The following is a 20850-nucleotide window of genomic DNA, read 5'->3' as shown; positions in this document are numbered from 1 at the left end:
AGGGGAAAGGCTCAGTTGGTAAAGGCACACGTTACCAAGCCTAATGGCTGGAGTTTAATCCCTCAGACCCACATAGTAGAAGGTCATCCTCGACCTCCACCTCCATACAAACAAATATAATAAATAACAGATAGATAGATAGATAGATAGATAGATAGATAGATAGATAGACAGACAGACCTCATTCTCATGTACATAGTTCTTTTAATTTGTGGGCTGAAGAGATGGTTCAGTGGCTAAGAGCACTGGCTGCTCTTGCGGAGGCCCTGGATTCAGATCTCAGCACCCGTAGTGGGCAGCACACAACCTCCTGTAACTCCAGTTCCAAGGAAATCCGGTGCCCTTTTCTGGCCTCCACAAGCTCCTGTGTGCATGTCATGCACCTACATATGCTCAGACATGAGCACATGAGAACACACACACACACACACACACACACACACACACACACACACACACCACATAAAATCAAATAATAAATCTTTGAAAATAAGTAAAAAAATAAATTACTCATTTGCTGTTTCTTCTCTGGAATAACACATGACTACTTTCTAAAAATAGATTCCCCATTTCCCAGAGGGCAAGGGGCTCAGGAGGTCCCACCTGCTGCTTCGGCTCCACGATGAGAAGGAGCAGCAGCTGATGATGCGGTGCCAGACCTGAGAGCATCCTAAGGGGCCAAGGCGGCAGCTTCACCTCCTCCGAGCAGGAGCTCGTAAGGACACACCGTCACTTGAGAAATGATTGTCATCTTTCTCAGTAACTCTGATGAGAAGCCCTATTTTTAACTCAATCTAAAGTACATTAAGGGGAGCCATCTAGTGTTTTGAAGCTGGCAGCTAGGAGTTGTGGAGAACATCCCTGCTCCCTAAATTTGATTTGCCATCTGTGTTCATTTTCTGTGTTCTGAAGCATCAACAGGGTATATATTTCATTTGGGGAGAAATAGGCTTTCAAAACTCAGAGCTCATTAAGCCACCGGTTCCCTGGTATTCAGAACAAGGAACTTGGATCCATGGTTACAACAGTTTCCTCTTTTGGTACCGGGTGCAGCAAGACAACACGTGCGTGGTTGGTGCACTTAAAAGTAAATGCATTGTTGGTTCAAAGCTTCCTGAACAAGAATCCTGTGTTGCAAGTCCCTATTTTTCTGATACCAAAATCTGGGTATTAGCAGCACAAGTGACAGTTGACTTGAAGTTTCAGGGGCTTTAGAAAGGGTCCCGGAACATATTCTCCACCTTCTGGCTCGTGTTCTCTGATTTCCCAAGAGCTCTGCTGCGGTGTGATTGACATAGACTAGACTGACATCAAACATTTAATGAACTCTGATTCCATCCCATTCTGGCTTTTGCACAAACTACGCGCCCACAATCAAGATAGTGAGCATGAGCACTGGGCTGGGGAGATGACTCCGTAGGCAAAGCACTCATCTCGCAAGCCTGCGGACCTGAGTGTGGATCTCCGGGGCCCACATAAGGGATGCTGTCTCCCTGGAAGTGTGTGGGCTATCTAACCCAGCGTACACAATGGTGAACAAAAGGTGACCCTTATTCAAAGTGGAAGGTGATCTGGGGTTGTCGTCTGACCTCCCCATGAACACATGCTATGGCACATACAACACATGTACACAGAAGTGCCTCTCTCTCTCTCTCTCTCTCTCTCTCTCTCTCTCTCTCTCTCTCTCTCTCTCTCTCTCTCTCTCTCTCTCTCTCTCTCTTTCTCACACACACACACACACACACACACAGAGGCATATTTTATAAAGATAATGAACATCTATTTTGTCATCCTCAAAGGCTTCATCAAGGCCCTTGGTGACCTTTCTCCCCTATCTCTGAGGGAATTTTCATCCTGCTTTTTATCAATATGAGTTACTTTGTAGGTTGGAACATGGCTCAGTTAGAGTGCTTGCCTAATATGCCCAAAGTCCTATGTTTGATCCCCAGTACCACTGACACTGAAAATTAGATTATCCTGAATGTCTCAAATGCTATTTTATAAATGAAGCCATGTGGCATGTGCTTGGGTTTTGGTGGGGGTGTTATCTGGCTTTCTTCCTCCAGCATAATAATTTTTTAATTGCTTCATGTTGTTGTGGTTGTCAATATTTTGTGGCATTTTATTTGTAAGTAGAACTCCACTGAAGAGATAACACAATTTCTTTACCTTTTGATAGGTATCTATGCTGTTTCCATATTTTATGATCACAGTTAAAGCCACTAGAGATACCCAGGCACATGTCTTTGTATAGACACTTTAATTTCCCTTAGATAAATTCCTAGAAGGGATCTTACTGGGTGACGCCATTGACATATGAATACCATTTTAAGACACTGTTTTACAGCACAGTTATACCATTTTGCCACCAATGACGTATGAGCATTCCAGTAGCTCCAGACCCTAACCACCATGTTATGGCCGTTCTAATAAGTACACAGTAGTTTGTCAGTTATTTTAATTTACTCACATACCTAAAGATTGTCATCATTTCATGTGATTAATCTGTTCAAATGATTATGAAGCACCTGTTCAAATCATTTGGCCATTTTTATTGGATGCTTTAAAAATCTCCTCATTGTTGAATCATGAATGTTCTTTATATATCTAAGATGCAAGTCCTTTGCCAGAAATGGGTTACAAATATACTCTCCCCGTCTGTCACTTGTCTTTTGTGTTATTGATAGTATCTTTTGAATTGCAAAAGACTTTCATCTTGCTGTCAATTTTATCGACTCCTTTTAAAAAGCTGTGATATTTAAGAAAACTATGGCAAAAACCTGGGCATAGTGGTGCATGTCTATAAGACCAGTCCTCTGGAGTCTGAGACAGGAGCACACGAGTTTGAGGCCATCATGAGCTATGTAAGGAACTTATGTCTCAAAAAAGAAAATCTATAAATTTCAAATGAAACTAATTTTTAAAAAAGAAAGAAAGAAAAGAGAGAGAGAGTGAAAACTCTACCAATAACACACTCCCCTGTTCTCTTCTAGAATTTCAATAGTCTTGGCTTTGATCAATCAAATAGGCAAGCACCCATTCATTTTAGGATTTCAGTACTTTGAGTTCCTATAAAAGGAACCACAACCTATGAATAATTCAAAACTAAAATTTAGAGTACACCACCCACTCATGTTTCAACCAATTACCAACAGTCAGATTGCAGCTATTTTAGATAGTTTCTATATGACGCAGGAGTTGAGGTTTTTGTTGATTGAGCTTGAGTTTTCTACATGTGTAGCCACATTCTGTGGGATATATTCTAAGACAGTCACCATTTCCTGACTTGTGCAAACACCCAGAGAGTATATTTGTTCGGCGCTCAATGGTGCAAGTGAGTCACTCAGTGTGGCCTCCTGGTGCAATTAGGAAACACAGCAAATGTAAATATGTGGAGCATATTGCTCTCAGTTTCATCTTTGTCTTAAAGACCACTGCCATATGTTCTGTTCACAGCTGATGAAACGTCTGGCCCATGACTTAGTGTGTATCTACATTCCATCACTCTCTTATAGAAAATTAGATCCTCCCCTCCAATAAACTGATTTTATTGCTCCATCAAAACTCTGCTCTTCACTGGACTTAGGTGCTTCATCAGCATAGACCCTGTCTCCATGCAGACGCCACCTTCGGTTTAGCTCTTCTGACTGCAAACTCTCCAGGTCCTTCTTATTCCCACATGAAGTCCACTTGTCAGTGTCTATGGAGACAGACTGTGGGGTTTGGATTGATACTGCATTGGCCAGCTTGGAAAATACAACAAGCCTCTGGCTTGAACACGGCCACCTTGATGTGGTCTCTACTTCCTTAGGTATTGCTTGCGTTTGTTCTCTTCAGCCACACTTTACCATTCTTAGTGCACAGTCCTTGCACATGGCTAGTCACATCCGTCACTTAACAGTTTTCATTTTGTACTATTTATTAGTACTACTTCTTAAATTCCCAATTGTGCATTGCTAGGACATGAAAATACAGTGCGGGGGGGCTGACTTGAGAGGCTTTGTTGAAGTAGGTGTGGTCTTGTTGAAGGAAGTATGTCACTATAAGGAGTGGGCTTTGAGGTCTCTTATACTCAAACTACATCCAGTGTGGCACACAGTTGCTTTTGCTGCTTATGGATCAACATGTAGTATTGTGTGATTTTTTGTGTGTGTGTTCTGACAAATAACACTTGCTTGGAGTCAGATGGCAGAGCTAGCCACTTGCTGACCATAGAGGTTTGGAGGACTGTAGACAGATAGGAGACAGGAAGTAGTAAGGGGGGGGCTGAGAGGATCTCGGGCCTTTTGGACAGAAGAACAGTAGAGACAGGAAGTGACTGGCAGCTGCTCACTGCTCCTCTGATCTTTCAGGTTCTTACCCTAAAACTTAACTCCCAATTTTTTTTACGATTTATTTATTTATTATGTATACAGAAGATGGTGCCAGATCTCATTACAGATGGTTGTGAGCCACCATATGGGTGCTGGGAATTGAACTCAGGACCTCTGGAAGAGCAGTCGGTGCTCTTAACCTCTAAGCCATCTCTCCAGCCCAACTCCCAATTTTTTATTGATAAAGATTTATTAGATATACACTTTATTTGGGGCACAAAGTCATGAGATAGCTGCTTGCTGTGGGTTTGTGGCCACTGGCACCCACTGAAGCTGCACGAGAGATCTGTACCCACTGCCAGCTGGCTTTCCTTTTCTTCCCGAAGCCCTGTTAGTGAGTCTTGGACATTCCTATTGCAACCTCTCTACAAACTCCACAGCTGCCTGGGCTCCAAATGGTGCCAGAGTTAGCCCCTCACCACCAGCCGGCTCTGCCTTCAGGCAGCTCTAGGCTCGTAGTTCCCACCTGTCACAGGTGCTAATTTCACACATTCCCCCATGCAGATGGCTGGCTCTTTGGCTCCTTCTCCTCATGGGTTGTGGGCTTTCCCTGAAACCCCTCTTCAGGCTACTGATACATGATCAGTGGCAGCTGTCCCCAGCCACGATGTGCACTGCCTGTGCTCTCCACCCAGACGTTCTTCACGGTGACAGCCAGCCTCACACTTCACTGTCATCATCAGCAAATTTGGTGAGACAACTTGGAATTCTTAAAAGGGGAATTAGTTTTTTTTAAAAGGAAAAAAGAGGGTTTTCCCCCATGTTAAAAATGGGAAACAATATTACAAAAGAGGGAGTTAGGTCTCTCTGTGATTCTACAATGAATGATTTGAAAGTGGAACAATTAAATGTTAATTGTTGAAAAGGGGATAATTAGTCGGGTGGTGGTGGCGCACGCCTTTAATCCCAGCACTCAGGAGGCAGAGCCAGGTGGATCTCTGTGAGTTCGAGGCCAGCCTGGGCTACCAAGTGAGTTCCAGGAAAGGTGCAAAGCTACCTGTCTCGAAAACCCCCCCCCCAAAAAAAAAGGAAAGAAAAAAAAGAAAAGGGGATAATTAACTTAGCTGGGATTTATGTAATGTCAATTATAATCATTGGTTTGGTAATTCTTGTTTAATCCCTTAAAAAGTCGGTTGATATCAGTGCCAAGATACAGGCCTTAGAAAAGGTTACTAAAAATAAAAAATAAAAATAAAAATACAATTTGACTGATAAGTTACAAGCCTTAGAAAAACTAATTAAAATAGAGACTAGAGATATTCAGACAAAGACAGAAGAATTTAAGAAGGAACCAACCTCACCATTACACTATAAAATTAGAGAGGAATGGGGGCTGGAGAGATGGCTAAGCAGTTAAGAGCACTGACTGTTCTTCCAGAGGTCCTGAGTTCAGTTCCTAGGAACCACATGGTGGCTCACACCCATCTGTAATGAGATCTGGTACCCTCTTCTGGCCTGCAGGCATACATGCAGACAGAACACTGTACACATAATAAATAAAATAAATTTAAAAAGAAAGAAAGAAATCTTTAAAAAAAAAATTAGAGAGGAACAGCCCAAGTTTATCAAAAAAAAAAAAAACCCAACCTTAATTAATCCAGTCACCAAACAGGAACAACCAACAAATGACAGGTATCCCCAGGGCTATGGGAGAGCTGACTGAATTTTTGTGGAAATGTTAGATTTGAGGAGATTTAAGGATGATAGTTTCATATGGTATGCACTCACCTTTTGTGAGGCAGATGTTAAATTCATGGTCAACTAGTAACAGAATTGTCCCACAAGACTGGAGGGACTTAGTTACAGCAGTATTGGAACCTGGTCCTCAATTACAGTGGAGGACCTGGTGGAAAGATGAGGCTAGGATCACTGAACAATAAAGTAGGGCTAGAGGTATTGAAATTTCCCAAGACCAACTTCTTGGAGAGGGTGATTATGTTGATGTACACAGAGAGTCTATATATGATGACCACACCTTTGCTCTATGCCATGCAGCAGCTTTGAATGCTTGGAACAGGGTTAAAGAAGTCAGAAAGAGAACTGAATCATTTACTAAAGTTGAACAGGGCCCAAAAGAAACCTTCACTTTTTTTTTTATGAATATTGACTTCAGCTGTAAACAGAATGATACCAATCCAGAAGTTAGACAAATACTAACTGAATCTTTGACTTTTGAAAATGCTAATTCACGATGCAAAAGGGTAGTTAGGCCTTAAAAGGCAAGATCGGCACTCATAGAGGAATGGATCTGAGATACAGTCAATATTGAATCTCATAACCATGATGATAATTGAATAAGAGAGGTGATTTCCAAAGGCTTGAAGAAAATCAAAATGTCAGATGTTTTAATTGTGGTAAATAAGGTCACCTAAAAAGGGATTGTAGGCAGGGCATTCCCAGAAACAATGTTTTTTCTAGAAATAATCCAAACAGAAGATTTTTGTCTTCTGAAGTATGCAGAAGGTGTGGCAGAGGCCAAAATTGGACCAATGAATGCAGATCAACAAGGGACAAACAAAGTAACCCTTTACCATTGGAAAATATCTTGGGGACCTCTCATATACTCCCATGTCAAATTTGGTTTAATTGTTCCCTGTCACCATGGGAGTAACTCCTCCACAGAGCAATTAAAGGACATAATGTCTGTTGTAAAAAACCATACTGCTCTGGATGATAAAACAGCTTTAGAAGATAAAACAAAAATTTCAGGAGAAACCATAAAGCAAATATTTTGTTAAACTTCTGTAAATTATCAAAGACCAAAGTTAAAAATATGAATAAATGACACTGTAATTGAAGGTCTAGTAGACACAGGGGCAGATGTAACAATAATCATACCAGAATCTTGGCACCCAAATTGGCCTCTTCAGGAGGTAACTGTTCAGCTTTTACAGATTGGAACTTTATCTTAGGTAAAACAAAGTGCAAGGTGGGTTGAATTTATAGGGCCAGAAGAACAGAAAGGAAAATTAAATCCGTATGTGGCTAATGTAGCAATGAATTCATGAGGATGTGATTTGTTACAGCAATGAAATACTCAGATTAACATTTCTCCAATCTCAGAAACAAATGTATGTTTCCGAGAAAAATATTAAAAGGTATTACAAAGAACAGTCACCAACCATTCAGGTCGTACATAAACAGGGCACAACAGCTGCTGATCTTTCAAAGGTACCAATAGCTCTACCTCTAAAACAGTTAACTGACAAACCTGTCTGGGTAGACCAATGGCCTTTGACATCAGAAAAATTATGGGCCTTAGAACAGCTGGTACAGGAGCGGCTAAATGCTCAACATATTGAAGAATTGACCAGTCCTTGGACTTCTCCTGTATTTATTATTAAAAAGAAATCTGTAAAATGGACTGGTAACAGATCTAAGTGCTATTAATAAGATGATTCTACCAATGGGCTCTTTACAGCCTGGAATTCCCTTGCCATCTCTATGACCTAAAAGATGGGCTATTACAGTGATTGATTTAAGAGATTGCTTTTTTACTACACATTTGCAAGAACAGGATAAAGAAAATTTGCCTTTATGGTGCCTCCTTATAATAATCCAGAGCCCGTTAAAAGATATCAGTAGAAAGTTCTCCCACGGAGCTGGAGAGATGGCTCAGAGGTTAAGAACACTGCTTGTTCTTCCAAAGGTCCTGAGTTCAATTCCCAGCAACCACATGGTGCCACAAAACCATCTGCAATGAGATCTGGTGCCCTCTTCTGGCTTGCAGGGATATGTGCAGACAGAACATTGTATACATAATAAATATATAAAAAAAAAAAAGAAAGTTCTCCCACAAAAGATGTTACACAGCCCCACTCTGTGCCAGTATTTTATATGTCAACCATTGGAAATAATTTGTAATCAGTTTCCTCATCCTATAATTTACCATTATATGAATGATATCTTACTAGCTGATTCACATGTAGATACCTTAGAGAAAATGTTTGAAGAAGTAAAGAAAATTTTGCCTTGTTGGGGATTAAAAATTGCTCTTAAAAAAATACAAAGAGGAGGCTGGAGAGATGGCTCAGAGGTTAAGAGCACCGATTGCTCTTCCAGAGGTCCTGAGTTCAATTCCCAGCATCCACATGGTGGCTCACAACCATCTGTAATGAGATCTGGCACCCTCTTCTGTATACATAATAAATAAATCTTAAAAAAAAAAAATACAAAGAGGAGATTCTATTAATTACCTAGGATATAGAATAGGTGTAGAGAAAATTCAAACACAGAAAGGTACAAATCAGAAGAGATCAACTGTGAACTCTTAACGACTTTCAAAAATTGCTGGGAGACAATAACTGGCTATAATCCACAATTGTATTAATAATTCAAGAACTAAGTAATTTATTTCAAACCTTACAAGGTGACCAGTAATTAAATAGTCTAAGAAAATTATCAGGTGAAGCTGAAAGACAATTGGCTCTGGTAGAAAAGAAATTACAGGATGCACATGTGGGTCGTTTGGATCCAGAGCTTGATTCCATTCTGGTTATTTTACCTTCTATGCATTCCCCTACAGGAATTTTAATGCAGAGAGAAGACAATATCTTAGAATGGATATTTTTACCACATAAACACAGTAAAAAAATTAAAGATCTATGTAGAAAAGTTTTCTGGGTTGATTCTGAAGGAAAATTAAGACTTTGTCAATTAGCAGAAATAGACCCAGAAGTACCTTTTACTAATGCTGAAATTTCCTCTTTATGGGCAGAAAATGAACATTGGCAAAGAGCTTGCAGTAATTTTGAGGGAGAGATTAACAACAAATATCTCAAAAGCAAGAGAATTTAGGTTAAAAAGAGAACTAACTGGGTCCTTCCTCACATTGTACAGGAAACACCAATTTCTGGAGCCCCTACATTCTATACTATGGCGATATTTTTATTTGTATTAAAATGTTATTTGTATGTTAATAAATAAAGTTGCCCGGGGGTCAGAGCTATTAGCAAGCCATAGGAAAGCAGGGCAGTGGTGGCGTACACTTGTAATCCCAGCACTTGGTAGGCAGAGCTAGGTAAGTCTCTGTGTGTTTAGGGATACAGCCAGTATTGAATACACATGCCTTTAATTTCAATACTAATCATAGAAAACCTGGAGGTCTATACAGACAGACCGTGACAAGGCAGTCATGTGGTTGGGTTTACAACCAATGAGAAGGCAGAACAGAAACTCTATATAAAGACTTTAACACAGGGGTAGCTCTGGTTCGGAGAGGTAGGACCACCGCAGGAGGAAGGGTAAGGTTTTAGCTCTTAGCTCTGACCTCTTGGCTTTCTTCTTTGCATTGGTTCTGTGTTTCTTATTTAAAAAGATGGTTGGTTACATCTACACTATACTGATGCAAACAAATCAGGAAAGGCAGGTTATAAGTCAGGAAATTTAAATAAAGTGGCTCAAAGCCTTTATGATTCCATTCAAAAGTCAGAATTATATGCTATTCTCATGGTATTATTAGATTTTCCAGAACCTCTTAATATAGTTACTGACTCTCAATATGCAGAAAGAGTTGTTTTACATATTGAAACTGCTGAATTTATTCCAGATGATTCAGAATTGAGTTGGTTATTTATTCAGTTACAAGAAATAATCAGAAATAGAAATCATACCTTATATATAGCGCATACAGATCCCATACAGGTCTACCAGGCCCTCTAGGATAAGGTAATGGTAAAACTGATCAACTATTGGTAGGAAATGTGCTGAAAGCCTCAGAATTTCATAAGAAATGCCATGTTAATAGCAAAGGTTTGAAAAAAGTTTTTTTCACCATTTGGCAACAAGCCAAGGAAAGTATAAGGAAATGTCCTACTTGTTCTTTGTATAACCAAACTCCACTACCTGCAGGAAGTAACTCAAAGGGTACTCAAGGAAATAAAATTTTTCAAATGGATGTGTTTTATTTTGTACAGCATGGAAAATTAAAATATGTACACCATACCATAGATACATATTCAGGATTTCAATGGGCAACTGCTTTGAGTTCTGAAAAGGTCAATTCTGTAATCACACATTTGTTAGAAGTTATGGTCATTATGGGAATATCTGTATAATTTAAGACTGATAATGCCACCAGCAAATGTCTCTAGTAAAATAAAACAGTTTTTTGCACATTACAACATAAAGCATATTACAGCTATACCACACAATCCTACAGAGCAAGCAGTTCTAGAAAGATTTAATCCGTCAGGCAGCGGTGGCACATGCCTTTAATCCCAGCACTCAGGAGGCAGAAGCAGATGGATCTCTGAGTTTGAGGCCAGCCTGGTCTACAGAGTGAGTTCCAGGACAGCAAGGACTAAACAGAGAAACCTTGTCTTGAAAAAAAAAGAAAGAGAGAGAGAGAGAGAGAGAGAGAGAGAGAGAGAGAGAGAGAGAGAGAAAGGAAGATCGATTTAATTGAACTCTAAAAGATATGTTTAATAAACAGAATGAGGTAATAAATCCCACCCCCCAGAGATAGACTGCATAGTGCTTTATTAACTTCAAATTTTCTAAATGCTAATGAGAAAGAAACAACAGCTGCAGAGAGTCATTGGAAAATAATAAAAATCAACTGTGTGTACTTTAAAGATGTGCTGAGTGCTCGGCGGTGGTGGCTCACGCCTTTAATCCTAGCACTTGGGATTCAGAGCCAGGTGGATCTCTGTGAGTTCAAGGCCAGCCTGGTCTACAGAGCGAGATCCAGCACAGGCACCAAAACTACACAGAGAAACCCTGTCTCGAAAAACCAAAAGAAAGATGTGCTGATTTCAGAATGGAAATGTTGGGGAAGGGGTTTTGATTTTGTTTCCAAAGGAGAAGAAAAGCTATGGATACCATCAAATTTGATAAAGATTAGATTCAAACAAGAGAGACCTCTTGATTAGAAGAGTTCATCAAACAGCATGGCCATTCAATCTAAACTAACTTATAAGACTAACAAATGCTTTTCATTTAGAAACTCCCCAAAATTAAGATTGGGACAGGGTTTTGCTTTTGTCTTTCCAGGAGAATAAAGGCATCCAACTAAGGAATCTGAAGACCACTGGACGAATAAGACATCTGAAGAAAAAGGACAAATCATCCAGAAAGAAAAATGTCCCAATAAAAAGAGTAAATTGGCCTATTGGTATATCACATTTCCAACAGGATAAAATTTCATAAGTGTTCCTAAATGTTTGTTTCTGCTGTTCTCTAGAGACACATAACGCAAATGGTCTTTTTGTAATCCCAGTTCAATTAAAAATTAAAGCTAGCTTTAAAGTTGGAGCATGGCTCTCTCCTTCTCTAAACTCAAGCATGCTTGTTAAAGGAAAATCCAAAATCTCTGTCTCATGTCAGAAAAGCCACTTGATGTGGGACAGAAGAAAAACCAAAATTAAGGGACTGTTCTATTGCCACTAATCTCATAATCCTTTGGTTTTATTTTGATTCTTTAACACTTTTCTTAAGGTATAAATATTATCTCAAAATTTATATAACTAATATATATTTTTTTTTTTTTTTTGGTTTTTTGAGACAGGGTTTCTCTGTGTAGCTTTGCGCCTTTCCTGGGACTCACTTGGTAGCCCAGGCTGGCCTCGAACTCACAGAGATCCGCCTGGCTCTGCCTCCCGAGTGCTGGGATTAAAGGCGTGCACCACCACCACCCGGCATAACTAATATATATTTTTTAACTTTTTTCATGTTATTAGTGTCATATAGAGCACTAATTCTAGCAAAAGGCTTCATCTACCTTCCTGTACATGATTTCATGTTTGAGTCTCTATCGGGTAACTAGGAATTAAGTTTATGAACTCTGGATGTACATAACAAATCATGGTCTTTTAACCTCTTTGAGATCTGCTGCATGTGACATTTAAAATGTTTAAGTTTTCTGCAGTGTACCATGACTGTGCCTAACAATGACCTTTGAAGTCTCCAAAAGGAGAATGGGGCCCCACAATGACAATTCCACCTGGATTGTGGTAATACCACTAAGTTGACAAACACCATCCAATGATTGGCTTTTGTCCTGGCCAGTGGGATCTTCAGCAGAGACCCTATAAGGGGCAATGGCGAATGAAAGAGACAAGAGACACAAAGAATTGACAGCAAGACCGTATTCTGATCAAGCTGCAAAATTTTATTTTTCTCAGGTGGGTTTTATAGAAGCAGACCAGGAAACTTCTTTGGGAAAAGATCAGGGGACTGTTGAGTTGCCAAGCAACCCAACCAAGCAACCTAACCACAAAACATTGTTACTAATGGTCACTGTAGCAGAAAGATAAGGAAATGTTAAGTTATTTTCTAATAACTCAAGACTTGTCCAGGCATGTCAAAAGTTTCTGGTTAGTGGCTCAATACTGGACAACAGAAACTTAACTCAGGCAGGAAATATGGCATGGCTCTTAAAATTGTCCTCAGCAGGCTTTGGACTACAAACTTCTCAGGACAATTTCAAGATGGCTAGTTGAGATGGTCCAATCTCACAGACTACTCTAGCCAAGACTTGAGATAAGCCCTGCACTTTCCCATTACACAGAGACTGGACAACAAATGATACATCTAGCTCTCCCGGGATTTGACCATTATCCCAATTTTTTAGGGTCCCCTAAAGATGTCATTGCCCCAAGACAATTTTAAGTAATTTTAAGAATGTGACACCCACATTCCCAAGTAGTGGGATGGATGGTTTTTGGTAGTTCAGTGGGTTATGGATATTTGTCATCATTTAGGAGGATTGCTTACAAGCTGTTATTGGTAATGGTCAGGAAGAAAGCTGAACAGAGGAGATTAGAATTAGGAATCTTTTTCTGAAAAGGAAAAGAGGGGATATAGAAATGATAATCCTATTTATAATAATCCTAAGGGTAAATTATTGAGTATACTTTTAAACCAAAAAAGTAACTACTAGTCTTAAATATTTCACATTGGTATGGATTTTTATATGTTGATACAAATTCAAGGTTATTTTTGTTAGAATATACTGTACATACATTTCTACTCTTTTTCAAGGTATTGTACCTATACAGCTCATTTAACATTGTAATGTAAATTTCTAGTCCTTGAAAATTATTTTTACAAACTATTTAGGATAATGAAGAAATGCATGTTAGTAGCTAGTCACCTATTACAACTTGTAGTCAGGTTAGGTATGTTTTCAAGATCAAACAGAGATACATTTTAGATGGACAGGTGGTCTTCAAACATTTCAGAGATCTACAGAATATAGCATTTAAGATGTTTTAATAACATGGGGTTCTTTTTTTATGACAATGAGGCATGTCTGCTCCCAGCAGCACCAATCTACCTCAGAGAAGATGATGGGAATTGAAGAAACTCCATACGGAGTTTACTTTCTTTGTGGCAAAAGTTATCCACTGAGCAAGAAAATGTCCTTGCCTTGACTACTGACAGTTGCTGTCCAAATTGGAAAAGCAAGACACAAAAGAAAGTGACTGCCAAACCTTGCCAAGACAAGGTAGGACAGTTCTTCAAAAATCCTGCTTCATAGAAAAGTCTGCCAGATATTCTAGGTCTGTAGGCCAAAGATGAATGCCTCAGCATTACAGAGGAGCCTTGGGTGACTGTCTAGGCAGCCAACTGTTTCTTTCATTTCTTAGTTTTGGAAGTTTTTTCTCTGCACTTCCTGTTTACTCAGGTAATATTATATCCTTCTCAGACTTCTGATGGAGTTGAAGACTAGATAGTCATAATTTTCCTTGTTACCAAATTTATAAAAGAAACTCACAAAAGAGGTGTAAAATGTATAAGATTGAGAGATATAAAAAGATAGTTTTGGGTTGGTAATGCAAGTTAGGACAGAAAGTGAATTAGGTACAACACTTTGGACTCACCAAGATAGGATAGATAATGGAATATTTCTTCTGAATTTGTAAAATGCAAATGGATTAGACATTGTTAGTGTGATTCTTGCTTATATATATATTTGTATATAGTTTTTGTACTTATTTTATATAGTTTTACTATGTTAGTTTAAACCTTTGCTTTTTATTTAGACAAAAAAAGGGAAATGTTATGTGATATTTTGATTGTGTTCTGACAAGTAAAGCTTTCTTGGGGTCAGATGGCAGAGCTAGCCACTAGCTGACCATAGAGGTTTGGGGGACTGTAGATTGAGAGGAAACAGGAAGTAGTAAGATGAGACTGAGAAAGGATCTTGGCCCTTTTGGTTGGAGAAACAGTAGAGGTAGGAAGCTCCCTGGCAGCTGCTCCCTGCTTCTCTGATCTTTCAGGTTCTTACCCTGATAATTGACTCCTGATTTTTTATTGATAAAGATTAATTAGATTAATACTTCAATGTAGAATTCTCAGCTCCTTCTCCAACACCATGTCTGCCTGCATGCTGACATTTGTCCCACCAAGATAATAATGGACTAAACCTCTGAAACTATAAGCCCACTCCCAATTAAATGTTTTCCTTTATAAGAGCGGTCATGGTGTCTCTTCACAGCAATAGAAATCTTAACTAACAAAAGTTGGTACCAGGAGTGGGGCATTGCTGTGATAGGTCTGACCATGCTTTTGTTTGGAGAAATTTGGACTTTGGAAGTTTGGGTTAGGAAAGCAGTGGGATGCTTTAAGCACTGCTCAATGGGCCTTACTAGTAGGAGCATGGAAGACAGTGGTGCTGGGGCTGAACTGAGCTGTAGGGAGCTGGCTCAAGAGATTTCAGAGGAGAAGAATTTTAATATGTTGCCTAGAGATCTGTTCTTGTGGTATTTTGCAGAATAATGTGGCTGCTTTTTGCCTTTGTCTGAAAAGTTTGCCTAAGGCTAAAGAGTTTTGGATTAATAGTGTTGGCAGAGGAAATCTCAAAATAGCCTCGTATAGACTCTGTCATGTGGGTACTAGTGTTAACTCTAAAAGGATTTATAGTGAAAAGGAGCAAGCTAAACAAGGAAATTTACAAAATGTATGATTTGGGGAGAAAAGGAGCACCAGGAAGTGGAATGGAGCTAAGTCCTGTGTTCAAGGAAATGAACAGATTAAGAAATGGAATAAAGAGAATGGTGACCTCAAGGGAAGATCCCACCCAGCTAAGTTTCCAACTTGTGAAAAGGAATTAAAGAAAAGCTTAGAGCCAGGTATGGTGGTACACACCTTTAATCCCAGCATTTCTGAGGCAGAGGCTGAAGGATCTCTGAGTTTGAGGCCAACCTGGTCTACAGAGCAAGTTCTAGGACAGCCAAGCTTAGTCAGTGAAGGATACCATTGAAAACAGAAAGTTGGTAAAGATGTAATTGAATGAAGGGGCCGAGTTCCAGCTTCAGCAAGCAGCAGAACTTGGCAGCTTCAGCCACACGGTTCTGGCTTTAGAGTCAAGGATATAAAAAGGGGGTTATGAAATCTCCCTCCATGACTAAGAAAAGCCACTGAGGCCAGGCATGTGTCAATGGTGCTCCTGAATGGAGGCCTAGAGAGGTCATTGTATAAAGCTGTGAAGGTGAATCCTGAATTGCCTTGGAAACTCCAAGATGTTGAAGATGTCAAAGCCATGGGATACCTGCTGAGGAAAGCTGCTAACTGGGAGAAAGCAGTATATTGCAGTCAACAAAGTTGTAAGGAGTTGGAGGTCTGAAGAACATTTTGATGTCAGACATGGAGATGTAGAGTTTGGAGTTTGCCCTTGCTGGTTTTCAGTTTTGCTTTGGTCCAGTATTTTCTCACTCTGCTCCCTTCCCTACAACAGTAATGGTATATCCTGTGCCATTATATGTTCAAAGTATTGGTCTGCTTTTTTATTTTGATTTTACAGGGGATTACAGTTAAGAGATTGCATGAATCTCAAAAGAGACTTTGAACTTCAGACTTTTAAATAAATTTGAGACAGTTGTAGACTATGGGGACTTTTAAAGTTGGACTGAATACATTTTTTACACTGTGATATGGCTACAAGCCTTTGGGGACTAGGTAGTAGAATGTGGTGGTTTGAAAGAAAATGACCCCCATAGAGAGTGGCACTATTAGGAGGTGTGGCCTTGTTAAGACTAGGTGTGACTTTATTGGAGGAAGTGTGTCACTGGGGGTGGGATTTGAGGTTTTAGCTGTCCAGGCTAGGCCCAGTGTCTCACAGTCTCTTCTTGCTGCCTGGGGATCAAGATGTAGAATTCTCAGCTCCTTCTCAAGCACCATATCTGCCTGCATGCTGCCATGTTTCCTACCATGATGATAATGGACTGAACCTCTGAACTGTAAGCCAGCCCCAATTAAATGTTTTCCTTTATGAGAGTTGTCTTGGCCATGGTCTCTTCACAGCAATAGAACACTGACTAAGACAGGTGTCTTCCTCACTCACCCTCCATTTTATTCACTTAGGAGAGTCTCTCACTGAATGCCTAGCTATCAATTCTGCTAATCTAGCCATCCTTCTTGCCCTAGAGATCCCCTCTCTCCACTTCCTGTGCAGCTCGAATTTTCTTTGGGTTGCCTACCACCTCCCAAATAAAGACTCAGAGATTTATTGTTAATTATGAATGCTCAGTCTTAGCTTAGGGTTGTAACTTAATTTAACCTGTTTCTATTCATCTATGGTTTGCCTCAGGGTTTTTAACCTTCTTTCATTCTGTATGTCCTACTCTCCTGCTTTGTCCATGTCTGGCTGGCTAGGCCCCTGGCATCTCCCTATCACCTCCTTTTCTTTCCTCCTCAAGCCTAAATTCCTTCTTCTATTTACTCTCCCTGCCTAGAAGTCCCACCTATACTTCCTGCCTTGCTATTGGCCATTCATCTTTTCCTTAGACCAATCAACTGCCTTAGTCAGGCAAGGTAAAAGAGCAACACATCTTCACATAATTAAACAAATGCAGCACAACTTTACATAGTTAAACAAATGCAACACATATTTGCATAGTTAAACAAATATTCTGAACATTCCTGACCGCTGGGATTGGGATTGTAGGCAGGCTGCCATACCCACCTGGCTGTTATGTGGGTTCTGGGAATTCAAGCTCTAATCTTCACATTTGGCAAGCACCTTTCCCACTGCCATCTCCTCAGACCCCATGACTTACTTCTTTATCTGAACATCTTTTATTTCTTTTTCTTGCTTTCTTGTGCTAGCTAAATTTCCAACACAATCTTCAACAAAGATTGTGAATAAAGAGAGAGCCTTGCCATGTTCTTGGTTTTAAAAGCAAAGCATTCACTTTGTTGTTTGTTTGTTTTTTTAAGACATCTATGATATATAACCTAGGCTGGCCTCAAACTCACAATCTTCCTGCCTCAGTCACAAGTCACTCTTTATTCATGAAGACATTCACTACAGAATGTGTTTCATGAATGTTCTTTATTTAGAAGAAAAGAGTTTTTTGTGAAATACATATAAATACATGACTTTTTTTATATGCTTCCTCTATCTACTGAGATAGCCATATGATTTTTTTCACTTTTTTTTAAAATAAGCTTTGTTTGTTTTAAGACAGGGTCTCACTATGTAGCCCTGGCTGTCCTAGAACTCTCTGTATAGACCAGGTTAGCCTCATACTCTTGGAGATATACCTGTTTCTGCTTCTTGAATGCTGGGATTAATATTTTTTAAGACTTTATTTTTAAAGCAATATTAGGCTCATTAAAAAGGGATTAGAGCTGGGCAGTGGTGACACACACCTTTAATCCCACACTGGGGAGGCAGAAGCAGGCAATCTCTGTGAGTTTGGGATCAGACTGGTCTACAGAGTGAGTTCCAGGACAGCCAGGGCTACACAGAGAAATCTTGTCTCAAAAAACCTAAAAGAGTGGAGGGGGCTGGGAAATAAATGCAGAGTCCACTATCATTATCCTTATTTTGGTAGTGTGGTAAATTGATTTTCAAATGTTAAACCAACCTTCCACTCCTAAGATAAACCCCTTGTCAGGGTGTATGGTCCTTTTATAAATCACTGGATTTGAATTGCTAATTCTGTTTGCTTATTTTCAGAAAATGTGTGTAAAATCGAGGAAAACATTGCTCTGCAGTTTCTTATAATGTTTTAGGATTCTTCTATACTAGAAGATTGTGACTGAACATTGGGGTCCTCACCTGTCCTCCTGGGTAAATTTGTTTACACTTTGCATTATTATTACACCCAGATAAAATCAATGACAAAACTGGAGTTCAGACAGTGTTGAGCTGCCACGTGGGTGCTGGGAATCACTCGGGTCCTCTGGAAGAGTAGCCAATGCTTTCTCCAGCCCTGACCTTGGCTTTCTGAGATGGGGGGACCGTTTCTGTGACTGTGCTGATTAATGACATGGTTGGATTTAAGTCTCAGGGGTGAAACAGGCAAAGGCCCCTTCTCCTGCTTTAGAATGTGGGGGTGGTAAAGCCGAACCAACTGACTGAGGCTTCCCACAAATGATTCAAAATGCTGAACACTCCCACAAGAACTAGGTGAAGTGGGCAGGACGGAAGGTTCTAGCTTCACTGTGGGTGTAACTGGTTGGTTTGGGAAACAGCTGGTTCCAAGGGCAGTGAAGCCCTTGAGGCGGCGCAGCCGTTGCTGTTACCAGACTCACTGGACATGTCTGCCGCTCACTCTGCACAGACATATTTAATGTGACACAGGCCTATTACTTTTCTCGGAGTCCATCTCAAATTTATAATGACAATATAGCAAAGACAAAAATAAAGGAGTTTTTGTTTGGGCTTGGTTTGGTGTTTGTTTGTTTGTTTTTACCAAACATTCCATCAATTGTTCATTCACTGGGTAATTTTACAATTAAAAAATTCTTTGGCAATAAAACAGAAATTTGCAGAGACTACTACGCAAATAGAAAACTCTCTCTGTCTTACATTCTTTATGCCCACTCCCACCTTCCATCTGCCTGACTCCACAGAGAACAGCAGAGAGCTAGAAATCTGCTGAGGCCCCAGCTTTGGCAAGACTCCAGCAGCCATGGGCTCCATGGGCAAGACCATGTTCCCACGTCCTCATGACGTCAAACACATAATGAAGAATGTTAGGCACAAGCGTCGGTGTAAATACCAAGTCTCGGCAACAGTTCCGTGCAGGACAGTTGTCACCCGAAGGCTCTCCGTGCTCCTCTCATGTCAGGTCTCCACTGAGTGACTCTCTCTGCCCCACTTGCTTCCCCAGTCCCTTCTCCTCCCGTTGGGTCTCTTCTTCCTCCTCCTCCTTTGACTATGATAGAAGGTGGGGGTGCTCTCTGAACCTCACTCTCAGTTCCAATCCCGACTTCGTCAGGTAGAGAGCCCTCATCACATCACCAGCACGTGTTTCTATCAGCAGCTCTCTGTGATTAAGATGTAGCCCTAACCATCCAGCTTCTCTAGTCTGTGTCTTGGTTTCCTCCTCTGCAGAGTGATGGAAATAATTAGTTCTACCACTTAAATGAATGTTAATAAGGGCCTGGTGTAGAGGTGCACGATTTTAATCCCAACACTTAAGAGACAGAGGCAGGTGGATCTCTGTGAGTTCAAGGCCAACCAGGACTACATAGTGAGACCTTAGCTCAAAACAAACCAAAGAATGTTAACGAAATGCAATACTGTATATCAGAATATACACATGCCCCAGTTTTTAAATCTGTATAAGGTGACACTTATAAACTCATAAATATAAACATCTATACACACCACACACAGAGAGAGACACAGAGAGAGGACATATAGGAAAGAGAAGACAAGAAATGGACATCTGATGTGGAAGAACATGTTTTGCTCACATTGGCATATCACTGACCTGTGGATTCCCTCGGATCTTACAGAGTTTTTTTAATATGTGAGTGTTCATTAAAAATAAAATCATGGGGTTGAGGAGTGGCTCCGTGGGTCAAGTATGCTCATTGTTGACCTCTGACCTCCGTGTGTACCCCTTACACACACACACACACACACACACACACACACACACACACACACACACACACACTGAAGGGCTCTAACAGGCTTTATTGAGTACGGCATGCAAGGTAACACCAGGCCCTCCCCTCCCCTCCCCTCCCCTCCCTTGCTAACCCTTAGGTTCCCTTGGGCACGTCCACATTCCTAAAGCTGCACAAGGTCTGGTCTGTTTGGGCCGTTTCCTTCTGCCTCATTCACTCCTGAGCCTGATCGCCAGGGTCTGACTCTGGAAACATCAAGCTCCAGTGATCAAAATCCCCATTTGGCTCCTCTGACTAACATGCCCGACCAGAACGTACCCACACATCCTCCTCGTTCTAACACAGACTTCCCCTTCTTTCCTCCTGAAAGCTCTCCTGCAAAGCTATTTGCTGCTGTTTCTGCCCTATTCAGATTCAGCCACCTTGTCTCTTTGCCTTGCTAAATAAAGGATCTCTTTGTGTTGGAAATCGGTTTTGGGGTGTGGTCTGTGCCTAATCCTGGGTCCAGAACCACCCTGTGGCTCGTGGGTCACTTCACACGTGAACATGTATAATACACCCACAAAAGCAAACCTATGGAACCTTACATGCTAATAAGCATTCTGCTAATATCTGTGATTAAAAATAAGCTGTGGTGATAAAAATTATTGCTTCAGTAAAATTT

Source organism: Peromyscus californicus, unplaced genomic scaffold, assembly GCF_007827085.1.
Source record: "Peromyscus californicus insignis strain IS unplaced genomic scaffold, ASM782708v3 Scaffold_12__1_contigs__length_115047231, whole genome shotgun sequence".
Taxonomy (NCBI): domain Eukaryota; kingdom Metazoa; phylum Chordata; class Mammalia; order Rodentia; family Cricetidae; genus Peromyscus; species Peromyscus californicus.
Note: the sequence above shows the minus strand (reverse complement) of the source record.